Source organism: Oxyura jamaicensis, chromosome 5 (genome assembly GCF_011077185.1).
Source record: "Oxyura jamaicensis isolate SHBP4307 breed ruddy duck chromosome 5, BPBGC_Ojam_1.0, whole genome shotgun sequence".
In the NCBI taxonomy this organism is placed as follows: domain Eukaryota; kingdom Metazoa; phylum Chordata; class Aves; order Anseriformes; family Anatidae; genus Oxyura; species Oxyura jamaicensis.
This window is the reverse complement of record NC_048897.1, coordinates 11,149,032-11,154,607: the sequence shown is the minus strand read 5'-3', so window position 1 is coordinate 11,154,607 and position 5,576 is coordinate 11,149,032.

Here is a 5,576-nt window from a genome sequence, read left to right as displayed (position 1 = left end):
CTCCTACACCCAATGTGTCTCTAAACAGAAAGCCCAAGTAGTGTGAAAGCACACAGGGAGACACGATGATAGCACAAGCAAGCCTCCTTTATACCCTTGTCCCCAGGACTCTTTTTCTGTATCTTCTCTTTGCAGCCCTCTCCTTGTTCACCTGTGATAAGGGTAATCTCTTCTCAGCAGCTCGCAGTGCTTCACTCACTGATTTCTTCAATAAGCAAGCAACAGGAGAGGTGTTGTTCACAAAGATCTGTCCTCTTTTCCCTCCCTCCATCAGGCTGATGCCTGTACCAAATGAGTTATCATCTGAAAGTCCATAGGACCAGGCGTCCAGTCCTGTGTGGGTGACAACAGTAGCCGCTGCCAGATGTGATTTTTTTTTTTCCTGTTAACTTTTAGACGTAGGACTGGATTCTAGGTCTGTGTGCACTCGCTCTTCCCCATGCTCTGTTGCATCCTTCTGCGTTCTGGGTCGTCCCGGACCTCAGGAGTTGTGGACTCCGTATTGCAGTGTGAAATGTAGTTTGACTTAGAAAAAAGGCAAGGGGTAATGGCACAAAGAGCTGGTTATGTGAATGTGGTAGCTGCCATTCCAGTACTGGTGCATGGTATAAATGTTTTGATCCCCAGTCTAGCTCAAATCTTGGGCCAACTTCCTTTGTATGGCAGATCCCAGTTCATTCTTTCACAACTATGTCTTGTGCATTGCTCAGGAGTACAGGCAGACAGGAAAAAGAGCTTTCTTGTATAACATGCTCTGCTTGATGTCCCCCTGAGAACTACTTACTTTTTTTTTTACCCCTGCAAAGTGAGAATTTTCCTGGTAGTACGTTGAAATATGATTATATACCACTATGTCGGTCCACAGGAGTGATCTGGATGACAAGAATGTGATCTGTGGGCACTTAAAAGATGGGGACAAAAAAAAACCAAACCTGCTAATCAGTAACAGAAGTCCTGACCACACTCAGTTCCCTTTCCTGTGGTTTATCTACACGCTGCCAACTATAAGGCAACATAATCTAAAATAACGGATTTTGTGGGAAAATAAAAGTTTGGATCCTGATTTTCTTATAGATGGGAAAGAATTATAGTTCTGTCAGTCTCAGTTACCCAAACCATACTGCAGCTATGCAACAAGAAAAAAGTACAGAATTTTGTGGGTATACATAGAATAATCGTGACGCAGAAATCATTAAACTAAATGATGATTTTAGTGAACACTGATGCATGTAGCCAACTAGTATAATGTAGTGCATTGATGTTTTCAAATACTTACTTCCTTTTCAGTTTTCAGTAGATAAATATCATTATGCTGCACAGAAAGTCAATAAAAACTTAGGGGAAGAGAATCTTCCTCGGTTTATTTCCAAAATAATTGACTTGCAGAAACCGAAACAGTGGCCTATGGTTAACTGTTTGTTTATTAATAGCAGTGAAGTGAAGAATCCTTTAGAGAAAGAGTACTTCAGGAAAAAATTGCTTGATTTTGCATAATCGAGGTTGAGTGTAATGACTGATTATGCTCCTGACTTTCCTTTTGAAATGGCAGATCATCCGAATGAGTCAAAAACGGTGATCAGTGAAGTAATAAATTTTAAAATGAACAGAAGATTTGCTTAAAACAACAACACCAAAAATAAACAAAAACAAGGACAGAGTTGAAGAAAAGAGTACAGAAAGTTCTACCTGCTGTTAGGCAGGTGCACTGATGATCAGGGAACCACTAACGTTGGTGAGAAGCTTTCCCCTTAACACTGTGGAATTATGCAGCGATGCGGGACTCTTAGTAAGTGAATGCATTTATCTAAATGACCCATATTAGAAATGAAACGTTTTTTCCTTAGGAATCTGAAAGGGTAAGTATTTACACTAATATTTTGACCTCTCTTCCTGTGTACAACTGCTTGTACTTGCAACGCAATGAATTAACATGAGTGTAAGCAGTACAACAATTTCAAAGCATGTGAAGATTTTCTCCCAGAGAAAGTGCTGTAACACAGATTCTTCAACTGTATGCAAAACAGTGTCTTTCCTTGAAGTAAAACAGACCTGGCAATTCTGCTGTTTAATGAAAGATGTTGGGGAAAAGGTCTGAAAAGCAGCTTGTGGTAAAATAATTTGTACAGACTTCGTGTTCTACAACCAACAACAGCACATTGATTTTTGGTTGTGTACACCAGTGAGATTACACAACTTGCAAGTGCAAAGCAAGCACTGATCGGAGAACAAGGGCGATTAAGGAAATGTTGTACTCTTGAGAAGTGCCTGCATTGCTGAATTGATTTGTGGTTTGAAATCCCCAAATTCTAGAAGCATGGGGAAAAAGAGAATCAGCTCTTTTCTCGTTTGGCCCTGCTCAATGTAAGAGACAGAAGGAGTGTGGGAAATGGTGGATTGATGCTGCTGCTGTTTTTTTTTTATTATTATTATTCTTAAGGTCATGATGCCCAAGAAAAAAGACAGAAGCAAATGACACATTCTTTGCTCACCTTGCACAGGCATCTAGATGTTTACTTTATTTGTGTTTATAATCAGCCCTTGCACTATTATAGTTCCTAAGGGGAAGTCAATTACAGAAAAAGGCTCAAATAACAAAAATAGTTCCAAATAACAAATATTGCATATAGTTAATGACTTTTTTTCTGAGTTCCTCAAGGTTTACTAAAACATTTAACTGAAATGTCTTTCTGTATAACCAACAAAACACTAACCTATCTAAATTAATAAACAGATTTCATTATTATACTTTATTTTATACCTTCTCTAAGTTGTGATGTCCCCTGTGTTATTTCACATTCAAAAATTCCTTGACCAAGTTGTTTTCACACTTCTTACTGCTTCATTACTGACATGAAACTTTAAGCAGATCTATAGCTCTGATTATTATGATCTCATAAGGGCATAACACTACCTCTATGTCTTCTATTTTCTTACGGATTTTCAATTCCCTCTCCAGTTTTCCTGTGAAATTTTATAAACCTTACATGTCTTCTTAATATGGCTCTGAAATGGGCGGTGTGTGTATCTCCGCCCAACAGTTAACATTAAACTGTAATGCTTATAAATTTCATAGAATCTAAGGAAAATACTGTGTCATAAATCTGCTTATAACCATGCTTGCTGGTTCACTGGCTATAATTCTTGACTTTTAGTAGCTTTATCCAAAATCAAAGGGTTTAATAAGCTCTGCAAAATCATAGCAAGCTGCCTGCTGTAGCCTGCCAGAACTTTGCATGGTTCCTGGAAGGCAACTAGCAAATGGAGTGTCTGCACATCAGTTTCCTCTTATTGCGGTGATCTGAAGTGAGCAAATCTATATGAAAATCTCTTTCTGACTCTACATCTATTATATTGAATTTTTAGGCAATGTTTAGGGTCAGAGACAGAAGAATTAGCCCATCTAATTCTGCCTGGAAACCTGTTCCTTTCGTTCACCAAGGACCGCTTTTGAAGTTGCTGCTGTGTCTGCTGGGGACTAACATAATAAGAAGCAACTTGTGCCTTCTGCCTTTCACCCTGTGTCTGTGAAGAGAGTACCTCTGTCGTGAAGAATACCTCTGCCTTCCCTGTAACAAAGGGTATTTCCATCCCCTTCTAACTGAAGCAATTTGCACCATCCTTCTGTGCTTCAGGTTTGAGTTTGCCAGGAAAGGCTTCCTTCTATTCCCAAGCTCACGTCTGGCTTCACTAATTTTTTTTTTTTTTTTTACATATATAACTATGTAAGCCTACTTGCTTTGCCTGAGGTTTTTGATTTTAGCTCACTTTAATTGTGAAATCAGGTTTGAAGTAACCAATACAATCAGTCCCTGCATGAAGTCTTCTACATGACAGAACCTTAAGAATATTTTTCATATTAACTGCTTAAGATAATTAATGCAGAGTTTCAGAATTACAGGTCTCATTCCTTAAAACTTCTATTTTATTGAAATAAGAAATCTCAAAAGATTTTTTTAACTACATATGAGTATCAATATAAAGCTTTAATTCTGGTAATCTGAAATGGGATTTTAATGCCCCAACTTGTATGTGTAAAATGTACTTTGAACAAAAATAAATACAAGAAACTCTCAAAATCGGGCAATTCAAATTAGAATTAACTTCTGATTTTAGGCTTGTTTAGCTTGCCTTTTGTTTTTAAAGAAGATGTGACTACAGAAACTCTTTCGCAGACATTCCAATTACAGTGTCAACAAATTTTCTATCTCATTAGTGAGGACCTAACCAAGAAAAGTATCTCCAGAAATACTCTCCTGTAAGGCAGTGTCTATGTAAGGCTGTTTGTTCAAATCTAACACCACAGGGTTTTGCTAGTTAGAATGTTCTCAAAAAATCAAGTCTACAGGCAACGTGTCTTAAGAAAGGGTCTGAATTTTTAACCTGTTCATTGAATTTTTCATTTGTAAAACTGTAAAATGTGCATGCACCATATAAAAACGCACCCAACAAATCATGCAGTGATCAAATGTTGTTACAAGCGACATGTTCAAAACTTTGAAGGTGCCATGAGTAAGTAACATGTTAATTTGTTCTTTTGTACGTATACGTGAAAAGCACATGTAGAATATGCATTTCTGCGGGATGCCTATGGATCCCGTGCCTTGTGCAGGGGATGGAATACATTACCCTTCACTTATTAGTTCTTCCCTTATGCCCCACGTCTCCACCGCCCCATGCCGAGAGCCAGCTCTGGTGGCAGCACAAACCCACGCTGGCTGCTTCACACCGCTGTTGTGTGAATGCTTCACGAGCATTGGTTACGGCCCAGGAAAGCCCTGTGAGGTGGGAGCGGGATGTGACCCATGTTAGCCATCAGCAAACTGGTGGTACGTGGTGATACAGGTGAAATTCGTCACGTTGGACTCCAGAACTTTCCAGGCGCCCGGTGCCATTTGTGAAGCGCTACACTACGGCCGCCTCGCTTGTGAGCCATCTACCTCTGCAGGCTGCAGAGCCCCGTCATGGTGCCAGGCCTTTATTACGGCAAAAAAGACTTAAGTGGCATGTATTTAGTGTTTTATTTGCTAAACCTAGAAATCACAGTGAAAAGCGCCGAGCAGCCTGGGAAGGAGAAGCGGGGGACGCAAACTGGCAGCGGGGCCCCTTGGCGTGCTCGTCCCCTCCCCACCGGGGAGCGGAGGACTGGGGCCGGCCTCTGCCCCTTCGGGGGCGTTTCAGACTCCGTCGATTTGCCCCCATTGCTGCGCTGGGGAACGAGCCCGGCTCGCCGCGGACACTCCGCGGGGCGGCCACAAGCCCGTACGCGACGCCGCGGCGCCTCGGCCTAGCTCCGGCGGCGGCGGGACTAGAACCCGCGACCCAGGGAGCCCCCTCCCCTCCCCGCGCCACCCATGCGGCCGTCGGCACCAGGAGCGGGGCCGCCCGGCGCGCGTGCCCGCGCGGGGAGGGGAGGGGAGGGGTGGCGTAGGGGGGAGCGTCGGGCGCGCGGCCGGCTTCCCGGTGCCTCCAGCGGCAGCAGGAAGAGGCGCTGCCCCGCGCACGCGCAGCCGGCCGGGCGGGCGGGAGCGCGCGCGCTGAAGCCGCGGCGGCGGCGGGCGGGCGGGAGGGGAGAGGAG